Raw genomic sequence first — 15,636 nt, forward strand, 5'->3', positions numbered from 1 at the left:
AGCCTTCCAATGTGACAGCAATTACTGAGTTATGTAATTTTTGGCTCTTTTTTTTTTAAGCAAACACTTGACCCACTGTTTTATAGTCTCTGGTAGGGCATTTAAAAATCTTGTTTAGGAGCATTATTTTTTAATAGCATTTAAAGAAAGTATTATACTGACACTTCCTCTCCCAGAGGGAAAACAATTACAACACCATTACAGTTTTATCAATTCAATCAGCAGGAGCTGTATTCTGATTAAGAAGCATCACTAAGGCCAGGCACGGTGGCTCATGCCTGTAATCACAGCACATTGGGAGGCTGAGGCTGGTGAATCACCTGAGGTCAGGAGTTTGAGACCAGCCTGACCAACATGGCTAAACCCCATCTCTACTAAAAATACAAAAATTAGCCAGGCATGGTGGTGGGCACCTGTAATCCCAGCTACTCAGGAGGCTGAGGCAAGAGAATCCCTTGAACCCAGGAGGTTGCAGTGAGCCGAGATTGCACCATTGTACTCCAGCCTTGGCAAAACAGTGAGACTCCGTCTCAAAAACAAAAACAAAAAAGAAGCATCATTAAAAAGAAAAGGCCAGGTGCATTGGCTCATGCCTGTAATCCCAGCACTTTGGAAGGCTGAGGCAGGTGGATCACCTGAGGGCAATAGTTTGAGACCAACCTGATCAACATGGCAAGACCCCATCTCTACCACAAATACAAAAATTAGCTGGGAACCAATGTATCAATGGTGGCTCATGCTTGTAATCCCAGCTACTCGGGAGGCTGAGGCAGGAGAATCACTTGAACCCGGGAGGCGGAGGCTGCAGTGAGCTGAGATCACACCACTGCACTCTAGCCTGGGTGACTAAGTGAGACTATATCAAAATAATAATAATAATAATAATAATAATAAAAGCACAGGGGCCAGGAATGGTGGCTCATGCCTGTAATCTCAGCACTTGGGGAGGCTGAGGTAGGTGAATTGCTTGAGCCTAGGAGTTTGAGATTAGCCTGGGCAGTATGCAAAACAAGGCCAGAGGATTGCTTGAGCCCAGGAGGTCGAGGTTGCAGTGAACCATGATTGCACCACTGCATTCCAGCCTGGGTGACACAGTGAGACTGTGTGTCAAAAAAATAAAGTAAAGGCCAAGCTCGATGGCTCATCCCTGTAATCCTAGCACTTTAGGAAGCTGAGGCAGGAGGATAACTTGAAGATAGCAACTCAAGACCAGCCTGGGTGACATAGGGAGACCCGCATCTCCACAAAAAATATTTTTAAAAATTAGCCAAGTGTGGTGGCATGCACCTACAGGCCCAGCTACAAGGAGGCTGAGGTGGAAGGATTGCTTGAGCCCGGGAGGTCGAAGCTGCAGTGAGCCATGATTGTGCCACCGCACTCCAACCTGGGTGACAGAGCAAGGCCTTGTTGCCAAAATAATAACAATAATAATAATAATAATAAAATAGGCCAGGCGTGGTGGTGCCTGCCTGTAATCTCAGCACTTTGGGAGGCCAAGGCAGGTGGATCACCTGAGGTCAGGAGTTTGAGACCAGCTTGGCCTTAGTGAAACTCCATCTCTTCAAAAAAATACAAAAATTAGCCAGGCGTGGTGGTGCACACCTGTAATCCCAGCTACTCAGGAGGCTGAGGCAGGAGAATTGCTTGAACCTGGGAGGTGGACATTACACTGAGCCAAGATGGAGCCATTGCACTCCAGCCTGGGTGACAGAGTGAGACTCTGTCTCAAAAAGGAAATAAATTAAAAGTATTTACCCAGATAGCCATTGATTTTGCAAATGCTTAATATAAAGAGCAAAAGCCATAAGCAGTTCTATTTTGTATTTTATTTCTACTTATTTATTTATTTTTGTAGAGAAGGGGTCCCGCTATGTTGCCCAGGTTGTTCTCAAACTCTTAACCTCAAGTGATTCTCCCACCTCAGCCTCCCAAAGTGCTGGGATTACAAGCATGAGCCATCACATCTCGCTCCCCACTCCCCTTTTATTTAACCTGTGCCTTTTATTCTGTTCATCTGGCAACAATTAATTGAATTAATTATTACAATGTTCACACTGTCAAAAGAAAAAAGACATCGGAAAGAGCCTGATGTAAAATTTTGTGTTCATTGGGTTCTTTTTTTCCCTTTTGATGTTTTCTTTCCCACTATACCAGCAGCTGTCAAGTATGGTCGTTGAATCAGCGACATCAGCGTGACATGGGAACCTAATGGAAATACAAATTTTTGGGCCTCACCCACTTCAGATCTCCTGAATCAGAAACTCTAGGAATGGGGCTCAGTGAAACCCTCTAGGTGATACTGATGCTTACATAGGTTTGAGAACTACTGGTCTGCATCTAGGCAGATGGCTACCTAGTTATTGCAATACAGAAGAAAACGTGCTCTGGGTTGCCAGGTTACAGCACAGGTCTGTTATCTCCCCACGTTCAGTAGATCTAAAGGAGGGGAGCTCAGATCTAACGGAGGGGACAGTGAAGATGTGCTTTCAAATAGAAGCACTGGCCAGGTGCAGTGGCTCACACCTGTAATCCCAGTATTTTGGGAGGCCAAGGAGGGAGGATCACATGAGGCCAGGAGTTCAAGACCATTCAAGACAACAAAGGGAGAGCCTGTTTTGAAAAAAAAAAAAAATTAAATACAACAAATAGAAACACACACTCACTCATAACTGCCACTCCTTCCACTCACCGCTGACTACCAAACCCCCACACACGTAATACAGTAGCATGTGAGATGCCTATACTTACTCACTCAGCAAAAGATCAAGGACCAATAATACAAGATGGGGATAAAGGAATACTATTTTTCATAAGAATTACAGATACACTGACTCCTGAACTATGTCTATCTATAACACTGAATGCAATAGTATCAGAAATATATTTTAAACAAATTTCTATGGGCTGAATGTGTTTTCCAAAATTCATATGTTGAAACTTAATGACCTGGCCAGGCGCAATGGCTCACGCCTGTAATCCCAGCACTTTGTGAGGCTGAGGTGGGCAGCTCACTTGAGGTCAGGAGTTCGAGATCAGCCTGGCCAAAATGGTGAAACCCCGTCTCTACTAAAAATACAAAAATTAGCCAGGCGTGGTGGTGCACACCTATAATCCCACCTACTCAGGAGGCTGAGGCAGGAGAATCACTGAACCTAGGTGGCAGAGGCTGCAGTAAACTGAGATGGTGCCACTGCACAGACTGAGACTCTGTCTCAAAAAAAAAAAGAAAAGAAAAGAAAAGAAACTTAATGGCCAATATAATAGTATAAAGAGAGGGGCCCTTGAGGAGGTAATTAAGACATGAGAGCTGATCCCTCATGGATGTGATAAGGGCCCTTACAGAAGGGCTTGAGGGAGTGGGTCCATTTGCTTCTGCTCCTCTGCCACGTGAGGACAGTGCTTGTTCCCTTTTGCCCTTTTCGACCCTTCTGCCATGTGAGAATCACCAAGAAGGTCTTCAAAAGACACTGAAGGGCCGGGCGCAGTGGCTCACACCTGTAATCCCAGCACTTTGGGAGGCCGAGACGGGTGGATCATGAGGTCAGGAGATCAAGACCAACCTGGCTAACATGGTGAAACCCCATCTCTACTAAAAATACAAAAAATTAGCCGGGCGTGGTGGCAGGCGCCTGTAATCCCAGCTACTCAGGAGGCTGAGGCAGGAGAATGGCGCGAACCCAGGAGTTGGAGCTTGCAGTGATCTGAGATCGCACCACTGCACTCCAGCCCGAGCGACAGAGCAAGAGTCCATCTCAAAAAAAAAAAAAAAAAGGAGACACTGAAAGCAGGTGCCTTGACCTTGGACGTCTCAGCCTTCAGGACTGTGAGACATAAATTTCTATTGTTTATAAATGACCCAGTCTGTGGTGTTTTTAAATAGCAGCACAAACAGACTAAGACAGAGATCTATTAGAACCTTCATTTCTAGAACACTCATTTATATAAAACTCTTCTTTGGGTAATGATGCATAGTCAAATGTCACTGAAATAACTGCACGCTCATTAGGGTGTAATGAAAATCCAAACAAAGACACGCGAGCACATTGCTTCCAGTTTCTCCCTGTTTGGCTTTAACTCCTGCTTGGTCAGAGAAATTAGAGCCTTATAAATTGGCAAGCCTCTTCTGAATTATAAAAAAATTAATACGAATGTAACTAATGAATCAAAAAACTAATATATGCATTGTATTGTGTTAGGCATTCATGAGTGTGCAAGGCTACATATTTTTTTTTATGGCACTGGGACAGCTACAGATGTTTAGAGAATGAGACAGCACTGTGAGCTAAGCCAGGCAGCAGTGGCCTCCAAACAGATGTGGAAACTGAGCAGACAGACAAAGCAAAGACCATGAGCATCGATCCCAAATATGCTTAGCATATTTGGAGAATAATTAAGTCAAGTAATTTAGGTGGAACAGGATATTAATATAGGAAAGACTGGAGAAATAGTTAAGGTCCATCTCACTGTGGCCATAAATGTCAGGCTGGGGCTTATGGCTTTTTCTGAGAGCAATGAGAAACATTTAAAATTCTAGTTAGCTGGGTGTGGTATCTCCAACCCATAATCCCAGCACTTTGGGAGGCTGAAGTGGGAAAATTACTTGAGGCCAGGAGTTTGGAGATCAGCCTGGTCAACATAACAAAGCCCCATCTCTCCAAAAATATAATAATAACTCAGTGTAATCTACTCTAGATTACAGAGTGGATTATGGCTGGGCCTCTCAAACTGTCACATGCATCTGAAATCACCTGGGATCTCATTAAAATGCAGATTCTAACTCAGCAAGTCTGGGGCGCAGGTTGAGATTCTGCCGTGTGTGTGTGTGTGTGTGTGTGTGTGTGCGCGCGTGTGTCTGTGTGTGTGTGTGTGTGTGTGTGTGAGAGAGAGAGACGGGATCTCACTCTTTTGCCCAGGCTGGAGTGCAGTGGCACAATCATGGCTCGCTGAATCCTCCACCTCCCCAGGCTCAGGTGATCCTTACCTCAGCCTCAGGAGTAGCTAGGACTACAGGCACAGACCACCATACCTGGCTGACTTTTTGTATTTTTTTTTTTCCCAAGACAGAGTTTCACTCTTGTTGCCCAGGCTGGAGAACAATGGCACAATCTCGGCTCACCGCAACCTCTGTCTCCCAGGTTCAAGCGATCCTCCTGCCTCAGCCTCCCAAGTAGCTGGGATTACAGGCATGCACCACCACACCTGGCTAATTTTGTATTTTTAGTAGAGACAGAGTTTCTCCATGTTGATCAGTCTGGTCTTGAACTCCCATCCTCAGGTGATCCGCTCGCCTCGGCCTCTCAGAGTGCTTGGGATTACAGGCGTGAGCCACCGCACCCGGCCTGTAATTTATTTATTTATTTATTTATTTTTTACCAGAGACAGAGTTTTGCCATGTTGCCCAGGCTGATCGCAAATGCCTGACCTCAAATGATCTGCCCTCAGCCTCCCAAAGTGCTGGGATTACAGGCGTGAGCTACCACACCCAGCAAGACTCTGACTTTCTAACTCACTCTCAGTGATAGCTAGTATACTGCTGCTCCCCAGACCCCACTTTGAGTAGCCAAAGATTAGGGTATTGTCCTAAATTCAAGGCATCTACTACAATATAATATTGAAGTAGAAAGAGAAAATACACCAAAAACATACCAAAAACATGGGGGGCCAGATACAGTGGCTCACATCAGTAATCTCAGCATTTTGAAAGGCTGAGGTGGGAGGACTGCTTGAGGCCAAGAGCCCAAGATTGCTGTAAGCCATGATCACACCACGGTACTCCAGCCCAGGGGACACAGCAAGACTCTGTCTCGAAAGATAAATAAATAAATAAAAAGAAACAAAAAAGAAAAAAAAATTTTTTTACAAATTTTTTATTCTAGTTTGCTCATTTATTTGCAAGGAACAAGGATTTCTCACTCAACCAGCTGAAATAAAAAGAGCTTATTTAAAAAAGGCATAGGGGACGGCTAGGAATGGTGGCTCACCCCTGTAATCCCAGCACTTTGGGAGGCCAAGGTGGGCGGATCACTTGAGGTCAGGAGTTTGAGACCAGCCTGGCCAACATGGTGAAACCCCGTCTATAATAAAAATACAAAAAATTAGCCAGGCCTGGTGGTGGGTGCCTGTAATCTCAGCTACTCGGGAGGCTGAGGCAGGAGAATTGCCCGAACCCGGAGAGGTGGAGGTTGCAGTGAGCCGAGTTCGTGCCACTGCAGACTGGGTGACAAAGTGAGACTTCATAAGAAAGAAAGAGAGAGAGAGAGAGAGAGAGAGAGAAAGAAAGAAAGAAAGAAAGAAAGAAAGAAAGAAAGAAAGAAAGGAAGAGAGAGAGAGAGAAAGAAAGAAAGAAAGGAAGGAAGAAAGAGAAAGAAAGAATGGAGGTTGCAGTGAGCCGAGTTCGTGCCACTGCAGACTGGGTGACAAAGTGAGACTTCATAAGAAAGAAAGAGAGAGAGAGAGAGAGAGAGAGAGAAAGAAAGAAAGAAAGAAAGAAAGAAAGAAAGAAAGAAAGAAGAAAGAAAGAAAGAAAGAAAGAAAGAAAGAAAGAAAGAAAGAAAGAAAGAAAGAAAGGAAGGAAGGGAAGAAAAAGAAATAAAGTGAAGATAATCCTGACGCTAGCCCCACCCTCATCTTCACTGCAGGAGATGAAGAGGAAGGAAAACCACAGAAACTGAAAGGTTTGCATTCCCCAGCCTGCCCTGCCTGCCTTAATTCTACTGAGTTTCTTTCTTTTGTTTTTCAGACGGAGTTTTTTTGCTCTTGTCCGCCAGGCTGGAGTGCAACAGTGCAATCTCAGCTCAATGCAATTTCCACCTCCCAGGTTCAAGCGATTCCCCTGCCTCAACCTCCTGGGTATCTGGGATTGCAAGTGCCTGCCACCACGCCCGGCTAATGTTTGTATTTTTAGTGGAGAAGGGGCTTCACCATGTTGGCCAGGCTGGCCTCGAACTCCTGACCTCAAGTGATCTGCCCACCTCGGCCTCCCAAAGTGCTGGAATTACAGGTGTGAGCCACCACACCCAGCCTCCACTGAGTTTCTTAAGCCTTCCACTGTAACCACAAATTGTTATTCAGTGTTCCCAGTGTGTCACTTCATTTAGTACAATTTCTCATTTCTCAAGCTAACTACTAACTGAATTCACTCACTTCTTTTTTTTTTTCTTTTTTCTCTCTTGTAGCGCTTCTCTGTGTCTGGAACTGTTAAATAAACTCTTCATAGAACTTACAGTCAAGGATATGTATAGAAGTGCAGGCAATAAATAATACATCAGTTAAAGTATATTAGATGGTGGCCGTGCACGGTGGCTCACGCCTGTAATCCCAGCACTTTGGAAGGACGAGGCGGGTGGATCACCTGAGGTCAGGAGTTCAACACCAGCCTGGCCAACATGATGAAACCCCGTCTCTACTAAAAATACAAAATTAACTGGGCATGGTGGTGCATGCCTGTAATCCCAGCTACTTGGGAAGCTGAGGCAGGAGAATCGGTTGGACCTGGCAGGCAGAGGTTGCAGTGAGCCGAGATTGTGCCACTGCTCCCCAGCCTGGGCAACAGAGCAAGACTCTGTCCCCCCAAAAAAAATACACACACACACACACACACACACACACACATATATATATATTAGATGGTGGTAAATGTTATATTGACCAAAACATGGCAGGGGAAGGGAACAGAAATTGCTAAGGATGTGGAAGCTCGGGGGCCAGGGGCAGGTGGGGAGAGTTGAATTTAAAAGGGGCTCAAAGAAAGCCTCCCAAAGAAAGTGACATTTTGAGCAAAACCTTGAAGGGCTGAGAGACCGTGTCATGCATGCAGATAGATATATCTGAGGAATGTGTTTCCTGCAACGACAGTGCACATCTTGAGGTAAGAGCATCTTGGCATATTCAAGGAACAGCTAGGAGCTGGCGTAACTAGAGCAGAGGGAGCGGGAGAGGGAGAGTGGGAGGTGAGATCAGAGAGGAAGACAGGCCAGAGCACTCAGGGCCTTGTAGGCTACCGTGAACACCAGCTTTCACTCTGAACCAGATGGGAAGCCACTCCAGCGCCAAGGGTGACTTGACCTGGCTTAGCTTTTACTAGGAAAACCCTGGCTGCTAGTTGAGAAAGAGGATAGGGGTAGGAGTGCCAAAGCTGGCCAAGCAACTGGGAGGCTTGGGAAACAACCGGCACCAGACAGAGATGATGGATTAAAGGACTGCAGATCAGACGACTAACAGAGGAGCTGAGGATAGAGGAATCACCAGATTCTGGTAACTGACGGCCTCAGTGCTGTACCAAGAGGGACAGTGTCATGTTTCTAGTCAGCATAGGGAGAGCAGAAAGACAAATACAAAATGCTTTATTGATTGATTGATTGATGGAGACAGGGTCTTGCTCATGCCTAGGCTAGAGTGCAGTGGCACAGTCATGGCTCACTGCAGCCTCAACCTCCTGGGCGCAAGTGATCCTCCTATTTCAGCCTCCTGAGCAGCTGAACTACAAGCATGTGCCACCATGCCTGGCTAACATTTATTATTTATTTATTTAGTAGGTAGGAACGAGGTCTTGCTATGTTGCTCAGACTGGTCTTGAACTCCTAAACTCAAGTGATCCCCCACCCCTCAACCTCCCAAAGTACAGGTGTGAGCCACCATGTCCAGCCCAGGAGTAATTTTTTTTTTTTTTTTTTGAGACAGAGTCTCGCTCTATTGCCCAGGTTGGAATGCAGTGGCACAGTCTCAGCTCACTGCAACCTCAACTTCCCAGGTTCAAGTGTTTCTCCCTCCTCAGCCCCCTGAGTAGCTGGGACTACAGGCACAAGCCACCATGCCTGGCTAATTTTTGTATTTTTTTTTGTAGAGATGGTGTTTCACCATGTTGGCCAGGCTGGTCTCAAACTCCTGACCTCAAGTGATTCACCCACCTCGGCCTCTCAAAGTGCTCGGATTACAAGTGTGAGCCACTTCACCTGGCCCCAGGAGTATTTTAAATCAGAAAGGTTTATAGGTACAGTTCAAGTTAAAAAACTTTCCAAGGTAGACAACCTAAAAGCTAGAAGAGACTTGAAACCATTTAAAACTCAAATCGAATTCTCTGAAAGCATTTATGAATGTGACAAGATAACTTACTGAGCTACTCAAGAAGAAAATGCTCTAGAACGGAGAAACAAGATTAGATTTAAAAAAAAATACACCAAAAAAGATATGAATATAAAATGGCAGAAAATACACTGATGTGTCCCAATTTGTCAGAATATCTTTTGTTATTTCTAATAGCAAAGCTTATTGCTAAATGACACAGACCATTTTCCACTAGGGAAAGGGCAATCAGTAGAAATAAAAAGGTTCCCCAAAATGCAAGATACAACATTAAATGTCTGTAACTTTAAAAGAGATTAATAAATGCATATCAGAGTCATCTTCTCCCTATTATTATGAGAGAGAATTACAAAAAGATGCTGTGTATTCATGGAGGAAAATGTAACACAAATCTAAGAATGGAAGCAAGAGACACTTTTGAAATGTCATCAAACAGTGCCAATGAATATTATTTCTGCTAAAGAACAGCAGGAGAGAGAACGTTTTATTCAAAAATATCTAAGGGAATAAAAATTACGTTCAAATGGGATGTGTCAGCAACATCAAAAAAATTTAATGAAAAACAAAAAAGGAGCTCCTGGGAGTGAAAGCATTCTATTTTTACTCTGGGAATAAAAGTGTTATATTATTTCCTGTATATTCTTATAACTGATTACTTGGATATTTAAGCTTGATTCTCAATGCTAAAACGAGACAAGCCAAGCAACAAAGATTTAAAAATTTATTGAGACATTTTATTTTACTTTGTTACAACTAGCCAAGATTATTAATAATGTGACATGTCTTTTAGCCTTTCTTTGTTCCTCACCTTTCTCTTATGTAAATAAAGGAGGCATGTGCAGTCCAAAGTGGAGGGAGGGGCCGCGTGTGGTAGTTCAGGTCTGTAATCCTAGCACTTTGGGAAGCCAAGGTAGGCAGATCACCTGAGATCAGGAGTTCGAGACCAGCCTGGGCAACATGGTGAAACCTGGTCTCTACTAAAAATACAAAAATTAGCCAAGCATATTGGCGCATGCCAGTAATCCCAGCTACTCGGGAGGCTGAGACAAACTCTGCTGCCTCAAAAAAAAAAAAAAAAAAAAAGAAAGAAAGAAAGAAAAAGAGAAACCAAAGTGGAGGAAGGGGAGAGATTATAATGGATTACATAGTCTCCTTTGAAATTTAAGCCAAACACTAACACCACTCTCTTCTCTTTCCTATCAAAATTTTTAATTTAAAAAAATTTTATGGGTACATAGTAGGTGTACATATTTATGGGACAATTGAGATATTTTGATACAGGCATACGATGTACAATAATCCCATCAGGGTAAATGGTTCATGACTTTTTTTTTTTTTTTTTTTTTGAGACAGAGTTTAACTCTTGTTGCCCAGACTGGAGTGCAATGGCACAAACTCAGCTCACTGCAACCTCCACCTCCTGGCTTCAAGCAATTCTCCTGTCTCGGCCTCCCGAGTAGCTGGGATTACAGGCACCCACAACCACACCTAACTAATTTTTGTATTTTTAGTACAGACAGGGTTTCACCACGTTGGCCAGGATTATCTTGACCTCCTGACTTCAGGTGATCCACCTGCCTTGGCCTCCCAAAGTGCTGGGATTACAGGTGTGAGCCACTGCGCCTGGCCAGTTCATGACTTTTTGACAGGCTGATCTCACATTTTTTCAGCTTTATTGACTTCTTACCATCCACCTTCCTAGGATATCAAATCTGCTCAACCTCCAAGATTTTAAATGTGAATGCCCATTCCTAGCCATAACCTCTTGTTTTATCATTTTTCCCATTCTACTGAACCTGGTATTTGTTCTCAGAGTAATTTGAATTCAACCAGTAGGACTGAGGTTAAAGCTGCAGATTTTAGGGTCAAACTGCCTGGGTTTAAACTGATGCTGCCCTTCACTAGCTGAGTGGCCAGGGACAGGTTACTGAATTCCTCTTTCCCCTAAATTTCTCAAAGACTTCCTGTGAACGTTTAAATAGATAATTCATATAAACCTAGCACAAATTAAGTACATGATAAATGTTAGCCAGTTAGTGTCAGTATTCCATTTAGATTCATTTGTCCTCCATGTAGCCTGGTTGCTATGCTCATCTTGGCTCTCTCCCATTCCAGTTGATACAAGTCCCTTCCATTGTTCATGTTTTTCATCCCAGCTCCTGGATTACTTCATGCCTTGATTTCTTCCTGAATCTAACTGCACTCTAACTCTAAATCATCAGGGACACTCAGGAATTTATTATTATTATTATTATTATTATTGAGACAGAGTTTCACTCGTGTCCCCCAGGATGGCGTGCAGTGGTGCAATCTTGGCTCACTGCAACCTCCACCTCCTGGGTACAAGCGCTTCTCTTGCCTCAGCCTCCCAAGTAGCTGGGATTACAGGTGTGTGCAACCATGCCCAGCTAATTTGTTTGTTTGTTTGTATTTTTAAGTAGAGACAGGGTTTCATCATGTTGGCCAGGCTGGGCTCAAACTCCTGACCTAAGGTGATCTGTCAACCTTGGCCTCCCAAAGTGCTGGGATTACAGGTGTGAGCCACTGCACCCAGCCAGGAATTTTTCAAATAATTAATCTCTGTTTGGCTGCTTATTTCATTCCCCACAATAGTATATTCTAAACCACCCCTACTTTCCTCAAGTCCTCAAATCTTTTGCCGACTGAAATTTTTTTTTTTTTTTTTTGAGATGGAGTCTTGCTCTGTTGCCCACACTGGAGGGCAGTGGCACAATCTTGGCTCACTGCAACCTCTGCCTCCCAGGTTCAAGCAATTCTCCTGCCTCAGCCTCCTGAGCAGCTAGGATTACAGGTGCCCGCCACCACTCCTGGCTAATTTTTGTATTTTTAGTAGAGACGGGGTTTCACCATGTTGGCCAGGCTGGTCTCGAACTCCTGACCTCATGTGATCTGCCTGCCTCAGCCTTGGAAAGTGCTGGGATTACAGGCATGAGCCACCATGCCCTGCCTGCCTGAAATATTTTTTTGACACAACTTTGTCTCCTACTTCACTGAGAAGACAGAGGCTACCTTGCTAGCACAGAATGCTTCTCCTGTACTCTTCTGTCGTCCCACGTAGAAGGAACATTTCTCAGTGGATAGATCGCAGGAGTTCACAAGATCAACCTGGGCAACATGGCAAAACCCCGTATTTACAAAAACTAATAGTAATAATAATTAGCCAGGCGTGGTGGAATGTGCCCTATAGTCCCAGCTACTTGGGAGTCTGAGGTGGGAAAATCACTTGAACCTGGCCAATGAATGTAATTCTTGGCCTCTGTGCCTCTGTAGTCACTCTGTCTTGGCAGAAGTGGAGTGATCCGCTTGACTGGTAAATTTGTGTAGAATAAACCAACATTTTCTAATTAGCCTTCAGACTATTCACATAGTCTGGACTTATTTGCTCTCTTCTTGGCCATAAGATGCACATGAGCCAACCTCTGTCCCTGCAGGGCAAGGGAAACCTGCAGTTTGGAAAGGAAGTATAGCTCTGAAGTCTGAAGACCTCGAATTGGATGAATGTTGAAGAATATTGAGAAATCAAAACCAAAACTCGGAACTTAGAGGAGCTATATAAATTTAGAGGTGTGAGTGGACTTTAGTGTGTAGGCAGAATGTTTTAAGCTTGGCAGCTGCACGGTCTTTGAATAGCTGCAGTCTAGGAAAGAGGCATTAAGCCTCAGAGCACATGGTAGCTTAACCATAGGGAGGGACTGCAGTTTATGGTGGCTTGATCTACAGGTGAGTGAGTGAAACTGCGTTTGCAAAACTATGACAGTAAGAGAAATTCTAACATAGCTGACTCCATGTTGCTTCTGACCTCTGAGGTGTCCCTGGTCATTCCTGGGCATAGGCTGAGCTAACTTTGGGGAGAATTTAGTTTACAGTTTAACCTTAAAGCAAGGATGATAGTAGCCCTTCCCAAAACTAAACCACCTTTGTTTTTTCGTTTGTTTTTGTTTGTTTTTTTGAGTTGGAGTCTCACTCTGTCACCCAGGCTGGAGTGCAGTGGTGTGATCTCAGCTCACTGCAACCTCCGCCTGCTAGGTTCAAGCAATTCTCCTGCCTCAGCCTCCTGAGTAGCTGGGATTACGGGCACACACTACCACACCCAACTAATTTTTGTACTTTTAGTAGAGACAGGGTTTCCTCATGTTGGCCAGGATGGTCTCGAACTACTGACCTCAGGTGATCTGCCTGCCTCAGCATCCCAAAGTGCTGGGATTACAGGTGTGAGCCACCACATCCGGCCAACCTTTGTAAACCTAATGAAAAACCATGAAAGGCTGGCATGGTGGCTCATGCCTGTAATCCCAGGACTTTGGGAGGCCGAGGCAGATGGATCACAAGTTCAACAGATCAAGACCATCCTGGCCAACATGGTGAAACCCCGTCTCTGCTAAAAAAATTAGCCAGGCATGGTAGCACATGCCTGTAGTCCCAGCTACTTGGGAGGCTGAGGCAGGAGAATCACTTGAACCTGGGAGGCGGAGGTTGCAGTGAGCCGAGATTGCGCCACTGCACTCCAGCCCGGTGACAGAGCGAGACTCTGTCTCAAAAAAAAAAAAAAAAAAGAAAGAAAAACCAAGAAATTAGGATTATGGGAGGGGCCTGAACTCTGCTAAAATGTAGGCACAGTTTCTTTTCCCCTTCCTTCCTTCCTTCTTTCCTTCCTTCCTTCCTTCCTTTTTCTTTCTTTTCTTTCTTTCTTTCTTTCTTTCTTTCTTTCTTTCTTTCTTTCTTTCTTTCTTTCTTTCTTTCTTTCTTTCTTCCTTTCAAAGAGTTTCAATGAAACTCTGTCTACTGCTATAGCATGGTCTCATTGAATTGGTTTTGTCTGTGCAGCAGGCAGGAAGAAACTGTTGGGCAATTACATGAGTGTTTTTACAAAAGTAGGATCTCAGCAAAGGATTGGAGTCCACAAGATTCTCAGCTTAGACACATTACTTGTGAATGGTCTCTGCATCCTCTGGAAGGTGAAGCCAAACAGGCAAACACTGTGTACCCACAAAGACTAGAGAGTGGCAAGATTACATCCTTTTAGGCATTTGTTGCTTGTACTCTACAAGCCAAATGCAAGATGACCTTTAGGAAACAAAAGTTCTAACTTTCAATTGTTAGTAGCATTCAAGGTAAAGGACAAAATTGCTTTTCTTTATTTTATTTCATTTTTTTTAGAGATGGGGTCTGACTATGTTCCCAGGCTGGTCTCAAACTCCTGGGCTCAAGCAATCCTCCTGTCTCTGCCTCCCAAAGTGCTGGGATTATAGACATGAGCCACCACACCTGGCAAAACAAAATTAAGGAACTAAACTTCAGTCTTCTTGGCTTATTCACAGACTCAGATATAGAAAACAATCTAAGCATTACTGGCAACTTGGTGGCTGTTGATGGGTATGCAGGAATCTTCTGTGCCCCATGGGAATGACACCACCTTTGCAAAATTACGACTGAGACAGTGAAAGAGAACTAACTTAACTGACTCCATTTTGCTTCTAACCTCCAAGCTGTCCTTGTTCATTCCTGAACGCAGGCTGAACTCACTTCGGAGAAACTTAGTTTATAGTTTAAAACAAAGATGATAACAGCCCTTTCCTAAAGCAGACCTCCTTCTTGCCTGGGGACAAGATTGCCTTTGTAGGATTAATATGAGCCACAAGATTAAAAATTATGGTTTAGGAGTCATGCAGCTGGAGACTACAAGATTCTGACCCTCCCTAAACTGCTCCTAAGATCAGTGCTTGAGATATTTTGTAGACCCAACACTTGATGGATCAGTTGCCACCACCCAGATCAATTAACTGGCTCATTTGATCTTGTGGCCCCCACCCAGGAACTGACTCAGCTCTAGAAGACAGCTTCGACTTCCTATGATTTCATCCCTGACCAATCAGCACTCCTGGCTCAATGGCTTCCCCCACTCACCCAGTTGTCCTTAAACACTCTGCTCCACGAATCCAGGAGACTTATTTGAGTAATAATAAAACTCAGGTCTCCCGCACAGCTAGCTCTGTGTGAATAACGTTTTCCGTATTGCAATTCCCCTGTCCTGACGAATCGGCTCTGTCTAGGCAGCAGGCAAGGTGAACCCACTGGGCAGTTACAGGAACATGCCTGAGAAGTTTACAAAATTAAAAAGAAGAGGAAACATAGTGTCTCATGGAACATTTGGCCAAAGTATTGATCCTTGCTAGAGGGTAAAGTCCTAGAGGTACAGACCTTAGAAACATGAACAGCGGTTTCAGAATCTGCTGATAATTATTTTCCAGTGAAGCAAATGCAAGGACAAGATGAAAATACCGATGTGTATTAGTCTCCGCAAATTAGGAATAGAGGGAAACTTCCTTAAGTTGATAAAGAACATCCACAGGCTGGGCCTGGTGGCTCATGCCTGTATTCCCACCATTTTGTGGGGCCAAAGCAGGAGGATCACTCGAGCTCAGGGGTTCAAAACCTGTTGCCTGGGCAACATGGCAAAACTCCATCTTTACAAAAATTACAAAAATTAGCCAGGCATGGCAGCAGTCCCAGCTACTTGGGAAGGTGAAATGAGAG

At 44.2% G+C, this 15,636-nt stretch overlaps 1 long non-coding RNA gene across 1 annotated transcript in view; it reads right to left on the bottom strand.

Annotated features, from left to right (window-relative positions):
* Positions 1 to 15,074: 15,074 nt before the first annotated feature.
* LOC131381309 (uncharacterized) overlaps positions 15,075 to 15,636 on the bottom strand; it is a 42,275-nt gene continuing 41,713 nt past the window's right edge. Inside the window, exon 4 of the long non-coding RNA XR_009209959.1 lies at positions 15,075 to 15,195. This is a non-coding gene — a long non-coding RNA (uncharacterized LOC131381309). The remainder of the gene's footprint in view (positions 15,196 to 15,636) is intronic.

The sequence above is a fragment of the Hylobates moloch genome, unplaced genomic scaffold (genome assembly GCF_009828535.3).
Source record: "Hylobates moloch isolate HMO894 unplaced genomic scaffold, HMol_V3 SCAFFOLD_15, whole genome shotgun sequence".
Lineage (NCBI taxonomy): Eukaryota > Metazoa > Chordata > Mammalia > Primates > Hylobatidae > Hylobates > Hylobates moloch.